General features: G+C 42.0%; 1 protein-coding gene across 1 annotated transcript in view; it reads right to left on the bottom strand.

Annotated features, from left to right (window-relative positions):
* Positions 1 to 8,904, bottom strand: part of fam222a (family with sequence similarity 222 member A) — a 46,275-nt gene extending 37,371 nt beyond the window's left edge. Inside the window, exon 1 of the mRNA XM_035657688.1 lies at positions 8,012 to 8,904. The gene's annotated coding sequence lies outside the window, so the exon portion shown is untranslated. The remainder of the gene's footprint in view (positions 1 to 8,011) is intronic.
* Between the last annotated feature and the right edge of the window lie 11,385 nt (positions 8,905 to 20,289).

Below are 20,289 nucleotides of genomic sequence, written 5' to 3'. Positions count from 1 at the left end.
ACAGCCTCAGAGAAGACGACAGTGAGGGTAGAAAAAAAAAAACACAAGCGAGCTGGTAAAGAAGTAAGAGAAAAACACTGAACAGCTGCTTTCTCCCTTCTTCCCTTTGCTCATCCTAGGAGAGTCCCATGCGATCTCACTGATCCTAGTTTGTGGCTGACAGAGGGGACCGCAGCTCTGTTCAGCTCCCCACTCACATGGCTCTGTGCCCCCCCTGCCGCCCACCTCACCGTCACTCCGCTGCCAGGAGGAAAAGATGGTGGGGAGGGGGAGCGGGGGGCTACATCAAGGAGAGACTCTCCCAGTGGGTTCTCGTCAGTTCCAGGCCATTGCACCTTGCTCGCTGGGATTTTGTTTACACACACGTGCGCGCAACACACACACACACACTCACACACAAATATCCATGCACAGGCAGATGACTATTAATGGATACGATAATGTGGTGTGTTTTTTCGGCATCGCAGTCACATGTTTTGTTTTTAAAAAACTGTTGTGATTATACGAGTTGCTTCAGTAACAGATAGCTGTAAGTTGGTGACAAAAAAAATAACAGTGTGATGCCTCGCAGAGCTTATTTAAGTGGCACAGGAGCAGATAACGTTCAATCAAAACCCAGTGATACGGTTGATGCGGTCAGCGGTAATGTGCAGCCAAAAGGCCTGACACACTTCCTTGGTCTTTGGGGACGAGCAGAGAACGGCAGGCTGCCCTTGTGCGTTCAGTCTCTACAGATGTTGCCTTAGAGAGCGGCTGACTGGCTGGCTGCGGTGACAGCTGGACAGCTGTTCCTATAGACGCAGCCACAGAAGCATGCCACAGAGATGGGGGTGGGGGATACTGTTGTATGTTTAGTTTATCTGTATGAAGTTCCCAGGACGTGCATAGCTGTCAGTTTTAGCAATGGTGCATGAGCCTGGATAAGGAAAGATGGCACTGAACAGGATATGGAGAGAAAGCACAGATGGGTAACTATCAGACACGGCTCACATTATTTGAAGAAGCTCCAATAACAAAAACAGATTTTTTTGGTAGATTGTAATTTGTCTATCCATAAATGAACAGTCTAACGCAACACCAACTGGCTACACTGGCATAAGTCAAAACATTTCATTTGATCCATGAGGTCTGTTTCAGCAGCCATTACTTTTTTCTTTTTTTTTATCATCATAAACAAGTAAAAGTTTAATATGAGCTTCACAGGCAATTTCAAATTAATTTTTTACTTCTTCATAAAAGATGGGAGGAAAAAAATCTATTTTCAAAAGCAGAGAGGATAATTGGCTGAGCATTAAAACGACTCTGGACTCTGTGCCAACATTAGTGGCTGCTGGTGATGAAAGGCAGTTTAAATTGGGGTCATGTTCAGATATTATACCTTTATCCTGCCACTTAAAAACACAGTTACCTAAAATTATAGAGACCCATCGGAGAACAGAGCAGATTTAAGACAGCCTATAGATTTAACGTCCTGACTGAGGAGAACGGTTTGAAAAGAACAGTCGAAAAGGAATTGAAATGTTGAAAAACACTCAGCAGTATTAAATGTTGTCACCTGCTGAATAAACACACTGCAAATCACGAGTTAAACAGCTTGGATTGACGCCAGTCACTTCTGCCAAAACTCTAATTTTTCCTAAGCAGGCCGGGCTATTCATTATGCCACAAAAGGTCAGCAATTTGTTCAACTCAATAAAAATGTTAATAAAACTAAGAGCTCACAAGAAGAAGCACTCATAGCCTCTGGTCGCCCATCAAAAAACAGGAATATGTGAACGTGTGTGCTTGTGCAGATGCATCTATTTGAATGCAATGTTGCCGCTGCAGCATTACGTAGGTCAAAGGTTGCACAGCAGCAGCTATCTAGCAGGAAATATAGCTTTGGCCTAGTCATAATCCCGGTCAAACTCCACCAACTGCTCAACAGAAAGCAGATATAAACACATGCTGACAAACACATACACACACACACAATTCTGCAACCTGCAAAAACCAGGGGTTGATAAGCAGCCCACCCCCCCAACCACCACCAACACACACATACCTAAATCTCCAATTCCAGCTCGCACCCTCAACCCACTCTGCTAAATAAATGAAAAGACCCATTAGGCAGATTTCAAAGGACGGCAGTGGGTTTATAATTATATATGAAATCTTTTAGAGGAAAAAAGTGATTACTCTGGATGCAAGTCTGGAAGTGGGTGGGGGTGGGTTATTGCTAAGCAACCAGTCATTATCCTCCAGAGTGGAGCGAGGTGACCGGCCATCCGTCTAACTCCGGTGGCTTGCCTGGCTCCTGTGCAAACCGCCCCCCTCCTCCTTTTCCTCCACCACTCTCTCTCCCTCTTCCTCACTCTCTCTCTCTCTCTGCCGTCTCCCCGTCCGAATACAAACAGAGATAAAGAACGCTGCAATCGCTCTTGACACACAAATAGGTTAACACAATAAAGCCGGCTTTGCCTGGCTCACTCGAGGGAGGAAAGCAATTCCAGCAGCAGGCAGGAGGTAATAAAACAGGGCTAGGAGTGTGTGTGTGTGTCTGTGAGTGTGTGTGTCCATACATGTCCTCATGTCAATGTTCCTATGTTTTTGTATGTGAGTGGAGGCAGGCACACAGAAGCTCTTTGGCCTCAGGGCCTAATATCCCACGGATTTTCAACCCTTTCTCGACACAAATAATAACACAGGAGAAAATGACGGAAATTCCAGGCTACTCCTCCTTTTAGATTAAGGAAATGGCGGCTTTATATTAACAATATAGCTTACCTGGTCCGGCACTATACAAACAACGTTTCCCTATGGGTCACATGCCGGCTCTCTAGTAAATGGTCTCCAGCTTGGTTAAAATTCAACAAGTAAATTGAATGAGTTTTATCTGCGCAAGCCTCAGCTTACTCTCCCTGATGCGGCTGCCAGGCCTGGCAATGAATGATAAAAATCTCCAGAGTTTTATTAAATCGTGTTGCATTCACGCTGAACTCAGGAAAATGGTGAGGTGGCTTCTGCAATTACAATCCAGACCAGACAACATTGTTTTCTCCAGTCAGTGGAAATTTCATTACCTTACAGCAACCGCCTTAGAATTGGGTAATAGCCTCTTTTTGTCACAGACACAAACCGTCTGTGGGAGGTGCGACACCCCATAAGTGTTATCCATTTGCAACAATATGCATCTAGGCGGTAACAGTCTGGATGCTGGTCAGCATAATGTGCACCGTTATTCAGTGATATGGAGGAACTGAATGGAGAGAATAGCGGTCAATAGCTAATTCCTGGATTGGCTGTAGTGTATAATCAAAAGCATTGAACTTTAATACATCCAGGCAGCTGACGTATCACTCCTCAGGCTATTATAGACAGATGACGCAGGTCACATCTCTCGCATTGTCAATAAATAGAGAGAGGGGAAGTTTTCCTGTGGAGACACTGAACAGTGAAGAAACCCCAATTAAAGCTTCTGGAAAAGTTTCTCACATTTAGGTCATACAGGATAGCCATTTGTAAGTGTCAATCAATTCGCCTGCTTTTTACCCACTGTTCCTTCTACCAGGTAATCAAACAGCAGAAATGTAAAGTGGTGGCCACTGTCAACAGGGAATAAATTACCAGAGCATGAACAGAAAACACCTTATCTGTCTGATGTATTTCCTGCTTCTGCAGAAAGCTACAAAGCCTGAGGGAAAGCAGTCAACCAAAATGCAGGGAGATGGAGATTAGGATGATGTGCAGTTCCTTGTTCCATTAAAGTTTGATCTTCCTCAATAGCCGAGGAGAATCAGATATCTCCCATTCAAGATTAAAGTACACCAGCATAGAGGGAGAGATTAATCAGAGGCCTGCATGAGATAAAAAACAGCCTTGCTTCTGGCATGGAAAACAGTGGCAATAAAGAGTTCAGCTGATAATGTGAAACATGGTGAGGCACAATAGCAAATCAAACAGCATGTACGGGCCTCCAAAACAAATCAAAGCGCCGACTAGACTGCGATACAGTGGCTGAAGAAGTACAGCAGGGGCTGATCTGATAGTAACCAAGGCCTTCATTTTATTACTGGTTAAGGTTGAGGAGGGCACACCGAGGATTTTCCCATGTTGCTCACTGTCGCCAGGCTCTCATTCCCTCTCCTCCTCCTCTCCTTGAGATCAATGGCGCTGGGGTGATTTCACAGCAGCCTGCACTGTCACCCAGAACAAATCAATGTGACCATGAGGAAGGCAAGAGCGGCATTGTTTTTAAGGAGAGCAAATTCGCTGTTGGAGAGCTTGTCAGATTTGCTTTATTCTCTTTCTTCCCCCAAGAACACTTTGGAAGGAGCATGCCTCCCCTCACTTTTCTGGCTGGGTTATGGAGCAAACTATAAACTCTGCACAGCACTCAGCCCTTCTTTACTAGTGTACTCATTAACTGCATATAAACTGCACAGTTCCTGTTGACCATATTTCACATGACCAAGAGCATTTTTAAACAAAAAAAATGGACTAACCAGCCTGACCTTTCCAAATTAAAAGGCTATACATTAACCCTGTGGCCCGGTGAGACGTGACTTCCACTCAGTCTGACAGTGGGTGAGAGGGGAAGAGAGGGAGGAGGTCGGAGGATCATCGCTGTCCGTCATGCGTTAAGTGGCTGCAGATAACTCTGATGAATAGCTGCCAGCGTCTACCATCGCAGCAGGTCAGATCACATGAGCAGAGCAGTGGTCAGGTAAAGCCTTTCAACACAGCCAAAACATCAGGAAATCATCGGTGGAGTAACAAGCAGAGAACCACACAGCATCCCGCTACCTATCATCAGAGGCACTGCAGGGGTGCATGTATGCAATCACATGCCTGTAGTCTATTTTTGTGTAGCAAACAAAAACAAGCTTGAATTTAAATGCTTAAGCCCCTGTTTAGGAGAACAAGATGCCCACACTCAGTGTATCACTGTATAAGTGGAATCTCATGTGGCCATCTCACAATTAAACAGATATAACTCACAGGCACGTGGTCAAAAACATTGGGACAGCGGGTGTACAGATGTATCATATATAGCTGATTTGAAAACTGAGAACCAGACATTCGCCAGGAGTGACCCTGAAGCTGAAGAGTCTGTGCTTGACTACTTGACCTCGACATTGTGGAATAATCAAGAGACCAGGAAGAAAATGATAGCAGAGCTAATAAGACTGAGGGTCAATCATCCAGCAGTAAAATATAGTGTGCAGTATTGTAGCAGCTGAGGCAAAAATGTCAAGCCGAAATAACTTTCTACCTGCAGACACTAAATACACAAACAGAACCTTCCCTATTAATCCTGCCTGTACATTTAATGTCATCAACACTGTCATCTGTGCTGGAAACTGAACTCTTCCACCTCTATTCATTCAAACTGACTGGCTGAAGGGTGTGTTTCTTTCTCCACAGTCATTTGTGTGTGTAGTGCTTTTGTTTTATGTAGCTTTCTTCATGCTCTGTCTCCACATCCTGATGAGACAAACCTCGCTGCCAGGACAACAGAGTTTATATTAAATCATGTAATATACAAGAAAGGGCACGTCTCTTTTGTTTGCCTGCATGTGAAAAATGTTAAAACAAAGACTGTTAGAGTTTTCCTGAAGTGAAACACTTTGATCAGGTATCTAATGAGCTGCTGTTGACATGGCTTTGAGAGAGATGTTCCTTTAAGTGTCCAATGATATTTCCGAGTAAGAAGCTTTGTGCTTTTCTAAGACCTCAGCTAATCTAGGAGCGGTTGTCTTTTCTTTGACAGGAGAAGAAAAGGTTTTTCATTATTACTCTGATCTGCAGTACATTTCTTCTATAAATGGAGTTTGTGGACAGTAAATCTGTTTTAAAAATATTATTTCATTTGTGTGAATAAAAGAGAAAAAAAAGCACTTTCATTAATAGAGTCCACACAAGAATGGACATGCTTAGCTTAGACACTTCAGGGGTGGGCAGATCTTAAGTAACACGCACGTATGCACACACACACACACACACACACACACGTCTGTATCTACTATTTTAGTCATCTTAAGTGCCAAAATGAGTTTTGCTGCCTCTGGGTAGGTGTTGAGACAATCAAACCATGCAGGGATTAAAAAAGATTAATACACAGTGCAGGAAATTAAACTTCAGCGACTTTAACGATATTCATGAGTAGAGCTCACTTATTCACTTCAGGCAGGCACTTTAATAAGCAAAGAATACAGTAAGGAACCCAAATGCTATCAATCAACCAAACTGATATGCAATTTGAGTTGCAAATTTATAAAAAACGCCAGGCTCCTTTTAGTTAGATGCCAAAATATGTTCTCCACCTTCCAACTGTTGCCTGCATAAATGAGTATAGTAGATCCAATTTTACTTCAGTAATTTCAGGGTTTTTTGCCGGTGTTTTTAACAAGTTTTTAATTTACAAAGCATCAATATTTTTCATGATTATTTGAGGAATTTTGCCTTAGTGAGACAGTTGATAGTGGAGAGCAACAGGAAACATGTTGAAAGCCAAAGGAAGATGAAATGTGAGTTAAGTCTTGCAGCAGGACACTTGAAGGTCCAATGTTACAGGGAAAAAAAAGATCTAACAGCAAGGCAGAAAATAAAGAGGCAAAACAAGAGCTACAAACTCCAAAAGGTAATTCAGTGACCTAGATATTAAAGCTTTTCTGCCATTTCGTTCTCCCTCGCCTTGTCCAACCATCATATTGAGTTAAGGCAAGCATTATGCTGGGAAGACTATTTGTTTAGGTGAGGAGCAGCCGCAGAGCTAATATGAGCACAATTTGCTCAGCAGGTCACAGGCGCAGAGTGGAGGAAGTAAATGAGGCAGTTCTGCCCCCTCGGGTGCAGCCCCTGCCTCATACATCACTGGATGTTTTATTCAATACAGCCAGGAAGGCTCTATGGCAGGTGCCCTGACTGTGGGGGCGCCTGCCCTGCTGTAGGGGCCCATATTACATTCAGCGAGCTGCCTGTCTGCAGGGCTGCTGGAGAGAGAATGACTGGAGCCAGTGAGGAAGATACATTTTGAGGATGCTTGTAGTCTAATGATAAAACATACTGTGTGCAGCATTTTCACTGCACAGTCAGCATAATGTGTAGGCTTATTTATGTGCAGTGTGAGCGATGAAGTTAAATATTGCAAAGCAACCGCGGCAAACCATAAGGCTCAAAGTTCACACGAGCCAAAACTTTTATCAGCCAGCATTCATATTCAAATAAAACGTGGACAGTTACATTCAAGATAATCAGACTTCTCTATTTGCATTCAAGGCCTGGGCTGCAGGGGACACATTTGCTGAAGAATTCACAGGACAATGACAAATTGCCTCCAGACCTCAATGCAGCACAGAGCATCATCCATGTCGCCGAGCACAAAGTGAAAAGTTTTACAGTGTTACGCACACATCTCCGTGAATTTTATGAGTTCCTCGACAAGGCAGTCACAATATGCAAGACACACTGTAAAGAGAGATTGTATGTCATTAACGCTCCACGGTGAAAAATCACTAATTGCAGCAGACAGTGGAGTCACCCTCCCCACACGCAGTGACGCACGGGGGCGTACAGATGAAAAATTCGCACCTTTTGCTCCGAGCCGCAACTCTTCATAGTCCCACATATTCCTGCCTGTGGTGCCTGCGGTGCAATACCCTCGACAATACACTTAATTGCTACCCATACTTGAAAAGACCAATATTACACATCAAAGCAGTTCCTGAAGCCATTCGGGAGCGGCTCTCTAACAAGTCGATTTTTACAACACTTCCTTTATTGTGGGTCACGCATGGAAACAAAGGGTTTAAATCTGAGACATCGTTATGTGAGCAGCATCCTGGGAAAAGGGAGCATTTACAAACATTCGTTATTTTCTGCTGTTCCTCTGTTTACCATCCCAAAGGGATTCAGCGAGTCTCTGACAGTAACTACGTTAATGGTTACAAAGAATGACCCGAACCATTCTGAATCCGCAAGACATCTGCAAGACTTAGAGGAAAAGAGATTTACCATAAAATATATTTACCATAAATTGCTCCGTAGTGCAGACTAGAACTCCATGCAGGTCGTAGCATTCACTGAGCAATCTGCCTCATACTTCTGTGGTCCAAATTAAAAAGGATTCATTCTGTTCTCCAAAATCCAGCAGCCGCTTTGTCGATGTCAAATGTTGATTAAGTTTATCCTCCTCTTTCGATGGTATGTAAATATACCGGTAACCCTGCCAATTAGATTCCACACTCTAGCCTCTAGCGTGCAAAGTTAATAAGCTTTGCCTTTTTTTTCGACTCGGCTGCCAATTTTGGTCGAGGGCAAAAGCGCAGGTCGGCAATATCAGGAGCGTCCTCGGAAGAATTGCGCACCAAGTGCGCTTCGGGTTTTTAATGTTTAGCCTCTGGAACACAGTAAAAGGTCCTGGTTGCTCTTCTTCTCGTTTGTAGATACCTCCAAACAACAGAAGTGCTGATCGAAAGACTGGATGGTTGAACTGCTACGCAGAATTCCAAAATCCACCGCTGTTACGCATGGGTTTAAAGTGGTCCGCCTGCTCGCTATAGACGACCTCAGGTGAAATATATCATGCAAATGTTAGTAATATTATCTAGGCAATATTGTGTGAAGGTACCCTGAAAGAAATCAAGGCTGGGCCAAAGCAGCTGCCTGAAATATCCTAAACTGATGCGATGTAAAATCCCGGTGATCAGCCTCTGCTCCGTCCGTCACTTTCTCCGTGGTGTCGGCAGCCTCTCCGAGATGTCTTGCCTCCCGATTCAGACTTAGATTTCCAGCTGAGGCTGTGGAGTAACCTCGATAGCAAAGCTCCGAGATGCTCTCTTTGGTGTATTAACCAAATAAGACAGGGTTACGTCTGAATAAAGAGCTAGCTGCTTCAGGCAGCTCCGGGATGCGGTCCTGCCCTTGTGCCGAGCTGCCGAGACTGACAATAACCCGGAACGCTGCAGACTGTCAGGCTGCACAGACCGCCCACCGACCAATCACTGTACTCAGGGAATAGAAACATTCCCACGGGTTGGCCAATCATCAGTAATTGAGGACTGTTACCATAGAGATGCTCGGCGTCCAAGCGTCTGAAACCACGTTGTTTATTCGCGGAAAAAGAAAAAAAAACTGTCTGATATAAATTGCCGTGGCAGAATGCAGATTGAGATCTTTAATCACTCTTGTATTCTTATCAGCAGCCTAGTTAAAGGTTAAAGGCAGCGTCCCTTAATGGGAAGACCTGGACTCAAACCTGCAGGCATCTGCTTTGCAAACGTGCCCTTGAGCAAGGCACCGAATCACGTGAAGCTGCAGGATTGCTGCTCTGTGGCTGATCTACAGGGAGACATGAAGCATTATTATGCAACCAGAATACAATTAACTGTGATTAGCATGCAAAATCAATCTACTGTTTATGAATTGGCGACTGTAAAATGCTATTTAACTTAATTGGTTTGAAACTCCTATAGGACAAATATTCCATGCAGATAATAAGCCTGGCAATAATATCAAAAGTTTGGCAGCTGTGTGATCATCCAGGTACAACCTCAGAGACACACAGTTTATTGTCCTTTATGAGCTCAGATTTATTAAGTAATCTCACTGTGGGATGCATCACATGCACTTACTACATAATGTCTCTGGATATTGAGCTCCTATAAGAATGCATAGGGTGTACTTTAAACCCACGACTACCTCAAAATGTTGAATTACCTCAATATATTTCAGCAGGACAGTCTTTTAAAAAGTATGACATATATGTGACTGTCTACTTAACTTTGAAGAATTCCTTCACTGACACCTCCAGCTTATGAGTCACAGGAAACCTTGCAAAACACCTATTTTTTGCAAAATGTCATTACAACAATGGGGAAGTGGAAGGTTTACTTTGACAGAGGCCCTTAGTATTCTTCTTCTTCTTGCCAACTGTGTCCGGTGCACACAGACCCCGGGACACACAAAGGCAGTACAAGCAATCACACATCATGGACTCTCATAATAAGCTGACGCTGGGAAGTGGGTGATGCAGCACTCAGCTTATGCCAGTGCTGATAAGAGCCTGAAAGTATTACCTCGGTCTGGCAGCCCGCTCCAAGAAATCCATCCTGAGCCAGGTCATCAATTCTGCCCTATCTGATTGCTCACCAATGCCTGGCAGCTCCATGTCGCTGTCCTGGCTTCTGCCTTTGAAATTCTCTCTATGACTTGCACTTTCATGCTAGTTCTTTCACAGAAAAATAGGTACACACTGTATGTACGTGTGGGGTCTTTTATGTGGTCTTACAGCTACATGACAGAAAACATAAAACAGTGAAAAGTGTGCCCGGGAAGGTTAAGTTTCCAGAGACTTCGTCAATCCCTTAAATGTATTCACTGCAATCACATCTCCCTCTCACTGCTGCAGTGGACCTATAGAGCATACATTAAAGCCTGTGGAGTTCAATCATATCACCTATGTGGTGTGGCTGCACAATCAGACAGATGAACAATTAATTGAAAAATATTCAACCAGAGCTGTGTTGTGCTCCAGTGAGGCAGGCGGGCAGGCAAATAAGCCATTTGATTAGCTGATAAGCAGATGACTCAACAAACATTCAAGGCATGTTTACTGTGGTTTGATTAGAGTGCGCCCAATACGCAGAAGATTGGACACAAATACGTTGTGAAAACACTCAGCTGTTCCAATCCCCAAGGCAGCATGAGGGCACATAAAAACAATGAATTATTTATGGGGGAGACTAGCGAAATATCACAGTGGATAATTTTCTGTGGGCTATATTAAATGCAGTTTTAAAAATAATATGTCTCAGTCTGTGCATTTCCCAGAAATCATTCCCAATGACAGGATCTAGAGCTTGGAGATTGGATATGAAATCACATTAGATATTTCCCTGCCAAAAAACCTATGAGTGTTTTACTAAAACACCAAAGCAAGGGTTATTCACATGCTAATTGGGCTTCCGTCTTTCTTCGTAAATATGATCAAAGGGTATTTGCTTTGTTTCTGTTTTAGGTATTAGCTCTGGTTTAAAATGAAAGACCTCACTATCAAGGCAAGCCTTTAGCATGCCTCATCTGAAAGAGCGTTCACAATGCCAATAAATCCAGGTTCAGCTTCAGTAAAAACCTCTGCAGCTTCTGTTCGAATGGGGCATCTCATAAATAAAGCTCTTGTAGGCCCCATCCAGAGCTAACATTAGTGTCTGTCTCTGAGCTGAAAGCCTTACGCTGTTACAATTTGTTCCTGAAAGTGAACTCAGTTTAATTGAGCAAAGTTCAAGTCTCCACAAACAGCAAAGTAACAGAAAAAAAAAATCGATGGCAGCAGAGGCATGGAAAAAAGAGATAGCATTGATTTATCTGCCATTGATTCGTGAGGATCGCTGCATTGTGCCCTCCGGGGGTGAAATGCACGCTGTCTGCCAACTGATGGGGATGAATCTGAAAAGGTGTCAAGTGGTTAGAGGACACAGAGGTGGAGGATGAGATCGAGGGCAGCCAGAGGTGGCAGGGGAGGAAGAGTAGACTGGAGAGGGAGCAAGGGCATGAAGTATCAAACAGAAGAAGGCGGTAGACGAAAGGCTTGATAAGAGGGGATAATGTTGCGAGGATGACACCACCACTACGTGGGGTTGAGTCTCAAAAGTGTGGCGTTAAATGTCTTTGACAGAAGCGAGACGAGATCAACATGAAAGCAGAGAGCTGAGTGAATGCACAAAAGGCCTGAAGCTAAAACCATCATATAAACCAAGACACCAGTTAAAACCAAGACCTCTCTGTCAGTACCAACATCTAAATGAATATAACATAGCTGACCCCTATTTCAACACATATAAGCACCACAGTAGGCCAACTTTAGTTTATTCAGTGTGAAGTCAAAGGCTGTTGGCTACAATAATACTGTATGAGTAAGCATATATCAAATCCCGCTGTTGCAAGTGCTTGACAAGACAAGCATCTTTTGCAATATTTTAAGTCTCAGCAATTGGCAAATAGATGTCTCCCCAGAGACTTTATACTGACAGCCAAATGTTGTTGAGAAGAGGGGAAGCCAGGACAGAGATCAGAGGCCAGAGAAGCCACATAGACCCAGACAAAGAAGTGTTACTCCTGAACTTTGGTATTTTTACAACATCCCCCTGTCTCCTCTGTGGCAATCTCACGTTCACACTGAAACTAAAGGAGAACTATGTGTTTGCTATTGCGGTCCCTTGCTTGTGGAGCAACCTTCAGAGACGTGTTTGGTTGGTATTTTAGAAAAACCAATGAGCCACATTCTTTCCTATGGCCTTGCTACAGTGAAGACGGTGATATTTCAATTGCTTTTAACTAAGTTTGGTCTATTTGGTGGTTTTTTTTGTCAGTGCTTTGTGATAAAAGTGCAAAAGGATTATAATTCACTTGACAGAAAGTCTGTCACTTGTTTATGTTTAAAAGGGACATTGTGTTCCTGAAACAGTTTTGGTTGAGAGTGATTCTCTGTGAAGGCCTTTGTAGCCCTGTTTTTTATTCAAGGTGCAGTTTAAGTGAAGCTGACTTGACTTGACACAACGATTGTCACATGTTTATGTCTTAGAAAGCTGTTTTCTTGAACAGTGTTTTGGTTCAACCCTCAAAGGCATCTGGTTTCCTGTGTGTGACCAGTCAGAGATGTCTTCCTGAGACACCACCCGGAGCCTCAACATACACACGAGAGACTGTTTGCAGACAGGCTTAGGTTGAGGTTATGTGGTTTGCTTTATGTTTGGGATGAGTGTGCTTTTGGGTGGTGACTGTTATTGCTATTCATGGGCCCATTTCATTAAAAAGCCAAATCAAATGACTTCAATAGAGTAAAAAGAGTGTGAAAAGCAGAAACTGAACTGCAAATGAGAAATAGCAATTATTTCCCAATATGAAATCTACTTAAAGATACATGCAGATGATAAGAGATAAAATGTTGTTTATTTCACATTGTCAGGTCTTTACATGTCTCCATTAAACAGAAGCATACAAGTGAGTGAGTGTGGGAGGAGGTCAGGCACAGTGTGACCTCTGTCACACCTGGGCCTGTTAAATCTCATGGCAGCTTTTCCTCCTCATAAAAACTGAAGACACACAGGAGGAGACGCCCAAACTGTTTGAATTTTCTACGTCTAATGCAGGAAGTTATGTCCCGGTAATTGCAAGACTTTGAAGCAGAAGTTCTTACATCTAGCTGTCAATATCCTGTAAGAAAATAAAACACTTTTAACACCTTTTCCTAGTGTTTGTCAGCACCTTTATGCTAGCTGCAGGAAAAGACACACTTGCCAAATACCAACCTTTACTTCTTTAAGGTCCAGTGTGTGAGGTTTTATTGGCAGAAATGGAATATAATATTTATAGGAATGTTTGCACTAGTGTATAATCACCTGAATATAGAAATCAGTGTGTTTGTCACCTTGGAATGAGCCCTTCATATCTACAGATGCCACAGGTCATGTGAATAATAGTTTACACCATTCATTTCATTGTTAAATCAAAATATAAAACAACAACATCCTACAAAACCTGAATTTGAGTACCAGAAATCAACAAATTAATTGATGCTGCTGTCTATCAAGGAAGCGACTCACATTGTGTATTTCCGCTGTTGTTTTCACTCCTAACAGCAGCTGGTTAAGGCAGGTCAGCTATTCTTCCTGTTGTTTGAGAGCTTCACATGTTGTATCTCCCCTCTCTCCATACAAAGCAGAGTCAGCTCAGCACTGGTGTCTGTGACAGGTGAGGGGCCACTGAATGCACTTTGTATGAGTAAAGCTCTACTTTAATGAAATGCACCCAAGAGAACAGCTCGAACACACGTATAAGCAATATGTGTGTGTAAAACCTGAGTACAACATAAAAGAGGGTCAATTTAAAATCACAGGTTTCCACCCATACTCTTGACTTACGTTCCCCCTTCCGTGTAGCAAAGGATTGTGACGATCTCTGCACACAATTAGATACCTTAATCTTTTGAAAATGTGACCGTAATTTCAATAGAAGTTGATTAAAGTCCTTCACTGTGTCCCAGTTTCAAACTACATTTCTATTCTAGCCAGGTTTCAAGTATGTAGTGTGTTCATTCTGGAAAAGTGACAAAATCAAGTACACTCAAAAAAATATTGAATTACTTGATTATTGAGTGTGGTGTTGAAGGACGCTTTTATGGATGACCAACAAATTGAGAATTATGAGCTGAAAGAGCATCTCGCCATAACAAAAAATGTATTAAAATCTTGAGAAAATAACAAATTAAGCTCAAGTTACTTTCTGCACGTACTACTCTTTTTTCCCAGAGTTTTCATTTGCATTAAATGGTCTTCATCAGTGAATGGAGTTTGCTCAGTTGTCATGCCCATTAAATTGCTGTCATGTGAGTTCAGTAGCTGTTCCGATTTCATCCATACCACTTTTGAAAGGCAATTCTTAACCTTGACATTTGTAGTTTGACACAGCAATCCCAACACAAAGACCACTTAATAGACCACTTTCATCCATATCAAATGCTCTACATTGTCATTTTTTTCACATGTGAAGGTTCCTCATGTGAAATGTTCAGCAGTTTTGTAGTTGGTGAATGGACTGTACTTGTATTGCACCTTTCTAATCTTCCGACTACTAAAAGTACTTTTAAACTACATGCCACATTCACCCATTCACACACATTCATACAGTGATCACACACAGAAACTAATCCAGTCATTTAACATTCACACATCGATGCATCGGGAGCACTTTGGGGTTCTCAGCCATGGTTATGTTATACCATTCCCAGTTAGTATAGATTTTTTGAATTTAGTATAAAATACAAGAAAGTACTATGAAGATAGCAGATACTCCCTGTATAGGATTAGTTTGCTGTATGGAATCAGATTATAGCTCCATATTACTGAATTCCTAAATACACGCTTTCTTGCTGAGAGATAAATGAGAAGATCCATACCACTCTCATGTCTGTCTGTTTAATATGAAGCTGGAACAGGGACACTGTTAGCTTAGCTTATCATAAAAACTGCTGGCTCAAAAGTAACAAAATCTGCCTACCAGCACCCTTAACAGATTGTATCTTGCTTGTTTAATCCATACAAAACTAAAGTGTAAAACCTTAATTACTATTTTTACAGGGAACTACGTCAGACTGTTTCTTGGCTGGAACCAGAAACTTCCTGGAATCTCTTCCTGGTTTAAAACCATCAACATACATAAAGATGGACGACATGATTATGAAGATGATTTATGTTAAGCTGAGCTAACATTCCCTTGGCTCTAGCAACATATTTAGTTCCCCTACAGATATGAGAGTGGTATCGATCTTCTCATCTATCTCTCAGCAAGAAAGCGTGTATTCGACTATGTTGACGTACTGCTTTGATGTTGTAGGGACTGTAAATAGTTAAAGGTGGGGTCTGTAATTCTAGAGAAAGATAGCTGATTGAGTCCAAGTCACTTGAATTCCAAGTCGTCACATACTGATATTCGGCAGCCCAAGGCGTTTGTATTTGATCACCTGGGAGCACATTGCCACCTGTTGTGTGGTGTGGCTCACACCGAACCACTATGTTGGTTTCCAATTTGCCATAACCCAAAGTGTCTGTTTTTTTAACGAGCCTGGAAGGAGACTCAACAATCAAGTATCTTTCCCCAGAATGACTCACCCTACCTTTAACTACTTCTTAAAAACAATAGCTTCATGTGCAGTCAGGCATTTACATTATGGATAAAACATCAGAAAATCCAGCGGATTTTGTCATCCCTGTTGCCAGTTCCTGTATTCTGACTTCCTTGTGTTGCATTTTGAATTGCTTAGGCTTGTTCATTTCAAGTTGTGAGGCAGCTGGTTGAACACTTTCCATGTCTCTCCATCTCAGTCAGTCAGGCTCCAGTGGACAGAGGGACCATCATCCTCTGCTTTGCGCAGTGCTCAGCTCTGCCCAATTTTGCACCTCCGTTCGCAAGTGATAGAGCACTATCAGTTCTGACAGCTCCCCAGAGCCACTGGGATTTGAGTGCTCCCTCCTTTCACCGACCCTGCACCCCCAAAACACACACATACGTACACAATAACATACGCACAAACACACACATTCACCTCTTCTCTACTGTCTGTCTTTTAAAAGGACAAGGGCTGGAAATGAAAGGCGGAACAAAAGCTGTCAAAGTAAAGAAAGAAACAGAGAAGTGAGGATATATGTAGGGATGCTAAGGACAATGGGATACTTTGTCCCTAGTTTCATTATTGGCTTGTGTTTAATTCGAAACAGACAGCTAATCACATTAGAGACAACCTCTCCACAACACTCGAGCATCGCTGTCTCCTGGAAGCAATCACCACGCTGAAACTGTCTCATTGGATTCTTGGTCCAATTACTTAACTCCATACAAATTGTCCTCGATACGACTGAATAGTGAAGCTGAAATGATTGCAAAGACATTTATGCTATAAATTGAGAAGTTTTAACTACAGGAAGGAAAAAACATGATGATAATGACAATGATGACAATCATTACAATAATGATAATAATGACCATGATGATCTTAAGATTTATATATAGTCTTCATTTTCCTTTAATGTAGGATTTCTCATAGGAAAAATATCAATTATAGGAAAGATGATACAAATTGTTGTTATTGTTACTTACAGCAAGAAAAATAACACAGTTTAGCTTAATTTAATTTACTCCAGGGGAGTGAAGGTCCAGTGTGTAAAATTTGTTTGTAACATATAGGTATATTTTCATTAGTGTATAATCACCTGAAAATAGGAAGTGTTGTGTTTTATTTATCTTAGAATGAGACGTTTTTATCTACAGGGAAGTGGGTCCTCTTCCATGGAGGCAGACATGTATACTTGTCTTTTGTGTGTTTTGTGAGTGTTTTTACATGGCCACATGGCCAAAATAAGCTATAAACACTGACATAGTAACCTTTAAGTTTAAGTCAGTTGAACTTGAATTGCCCATTTAAACATCCAGCAAATTTGACATTACGATTCATTAGGAGTAACTCTGTAGCTCTGTTTTAGTCACCAATTCCTGAGGGAAACATATGGCTCGTTAGCCGATATATGCTCCACTTTGATCACCAGCTAGTCGCTAACTTTGTCTGTCTGCCATCTGGTGCTGGGCAAATAGTGAGCAGTGGCATAGAGATTTTTTCCACTAAAAATTACATTATAGAACTGTGAGAGTGGACTACAACATTAAGTTAAAAAAGCTCCACACAGCTGACAAGAGCTGCAGTGTTTGGTGATAATTATCTGTGGGTTCACCACTACATGTGACCGCTTTCACATATAAGTAGTCACATGATCCACTGGTAAGCTTTAAAGTTTAAAAAAAATTAATTGATATTGTGTAAAAGCAGAAAAATAAAGGGTTTTGGGCATAACCATGAATGAGAGAGGAGGTTAAAAGTCTGTGTTGGAAGCTGGTTAACAATCCCAGCAGGACATCTTAGCTCAAAGCACAAAGAATGAATGAGATCAGAGAAAAATCGAAAACTGAGGTGCAGGGGGCAGAGAACCAGAGCAGGATAGAAACATCCAGTCTTCACATGGGAAGAGAAACCAGCCGAAATAAGCTGCATGCAATTAGCCGGAGTTAGAGGTTGCTTTGTAAAAATTAAATAGTCCATTTCCCATTTCAGCATGACATAAATGACTTTCAGAGTGATTTGTATTTGTTCAGCTAAAATTACTCTGTAAAAAACTGGATCCAAAGACGCCCTCAGAAATCCAGGTGTTCATTTACATGTCCGTTTGCTGCTTCGTGTCTGAATGTCAGCCGCTGGTTAAAAGGTGCACAGAGATGAACGCTAAAGCTAGATGCTGGATCTTGGATGTGGATTATAATAACACCTTGACCTCAGTCCAGCACCGCACACTCTTCTTTCTTCAGCTGTTCTGTCTCCACTACGCTTCAGTTCCCTCACTGTTTTTCTTTCTCCTACACCCACCTGAGTCATTTCTATCTTTTTCCACAGCTGCTTCTAACCTTTGACTCTTCCTACGACTCTTAATCCCTTTTTTGTTTCAAGGAAGGATCTTGACTGCATTATTCAATATTCATATTTCCATCTTCATAATTCCTCTTCACTCAACTCTGACCTCAAAAAAAGCTGCCTTTCTTTTGCTTGGTGAATTATTATCCCATCTTCTGTGAGACCTTGCCAATCTATTAATCTAACTTGCCATTTACTGTCTTTTCTCTCCAGCTCTGTTAAAGGTTGGCTGCCTCTCCTCTCACTCTATCTGTCAGTCAGTCTTTGTGTGCAAATCCCACGTCTTTCTCCCCCAGACTGAATTATTCAATTTAGATGCCATTTGTTTCACAGTTGGCAATAGGGACTTTGTGCACTCTCCTCTATATAAACTGTGGTTCTAATCGCCAACTGCACACACCCCCTCGCCCATTCGACTGTTAATATTCTCTCTCAATGCAACCCCATTTCGATTTCACATTCATTTTCTGTCCTTTCCTCTAAATTAGCAGCATATATGTGTGAAGAGGGTTTTAGGAGCTGTTGTCTCCGGGGACAACTCTCTGTTTCACACATGGAAATCAATTTGTCGAGAGGAGCATTTCACTGAAAGGATTCGCTGTATCAGTGGGGAAGAGGTTGAGGTGTCTGCACCCACAACCTTACTCCTTTTAAATGGATTCTTCCCAGGGGACAACACCTTGCTGACTCCAAAAAAAGTTATCTAGATGATGAATGGTTGTATTGCTTTAAATAGAACATTAAAACAAGTAAATAGGTAAGTAGAAGAAAGTAGAATACACGTTTATACATAATACAAGTTGATTTACTGTATGTGAAAACTGACTTTCCTATTTTTCACAGAGGAAATGGACATATATGTCTTTATTAAACATAAATGTAGTAATGCTTCATCCTGTTTTCAGGCATGCTATAGTTGCTCAGGAAAAATATACAATTGACTTCATAGAAATAGAAAAAGAAAATATTACTAAAGGGCCAATCAAGGACACTCCAAGTCCATTACAGCTCTTTATAGTTCTGAACAGGAATTCAAAAGAGAGAATTGGCCTCGGAGGAACACCCAGTCTTCCCTGGTCCATTATGCACACAATTCCTACAACAATCATTTCTACATTCAGATATGGCCATTAATTGGTTTGTAAGACTAATAGCTCTGCATCACGTGGAATAATATCAACGTACTGATATAAAGAAATTTAAATTTACCACCGATTTTGCTGAAATTATCTGCTAAATTCCCCAGTTTATGCCATTTAATGTAAAAGGGGTCGACACATCTGTTGAAATGTAAAACTCTGTGCTGATCCCTTTAAGCTAAAGTGGTCAACAGTTGACCTAATGCACCAGTAATACTTCAAAGATTTTCTCCTCCAAAGCTATATTTAAAATGTGAATCGATGATAGGGGCTCTTTCTGGTGCCAGTAATGCACTCTACTACCTTAGCTCTGACAAACATGTATCCTTCTAATCTAATCTCTGATGCCATGGTTTCCAACTCCTCTAGTAACACCTCTGCTCCAACTGCAAATGGAGGCAATCCGTTGCCCGGGCAACAAACTTCTCTCCTGGCTTCTGTCATGCAAATCCCTCTGAAGAAAGGGCAAAAAGTTAAGGAAGCCGATCCAGCCACTTTGCAGAGTGGTATGACAGAGACAGAATTCAGTGAAGGTGGAGAGACTCTTCTCTCAATAGAGCTGCAGGGTTGTCTCGCTCTCATTTTCATTCTCTCTTCTCCAATGTTCCCATCTCTTCTGGAAAAGACGGTCAATACAGCGTGGAAATATTACAGTCCAAATCGCTTATTGGCTCACACAGAAACATGAATCCAAAAGCTACATTTTTGTCAGGTACATTTTAAAAATTTCCCCAAAACCAAGCCGCATTGTTCTCTCATTTTAGAAAAAAAATTACAAAGAGGACCAAGGTAATAACATTCAAAGCTCTAATAGTACAGAGAGGAAAAAGGGAATGACTGGTCTGGCAAATTAAATCTACGAGAGCCTCTGTGTACCCAGAGACCCTCACAGGGGCATTTTCTCCTCGGTGGCCTTAGAGCACCCTTCCTCCTAATGGAAGGGAAGCAGAACAGATGGGACACAAATTGCACTTTCATACACCTCAAGGTTCAAGGCAATTTCCCCTCTGCGCCTGTGAAGTTCTCGGATTGCCTCTCCATCCTTTGAGCCTTTCACTCTTCAAAGGGGTTTGGGTTTGTTCAGTGCCCTGACTCATAGACACACACTAAAACATACTCTAACACCAACACACGAACACACACACACACACCCACCCA

This window comes from Morone saxatilis, unplaced genomic scaffold (genome assembly GCF_004916995.1).
Source record: "Morone saxatilis isolate NCDOM2014 unplaced genomic scaffold, NCSU_SB_2.0 Contig16, whole genome shotgun sequence".
NCBI lineage: Eukaryota > Metazoa > Chordata > Actinopteri > Moronidae > Morone > Morone saxatilis.
This window is presented reverse-complemented; position numbering and strand designations above follow the sequence as displayed.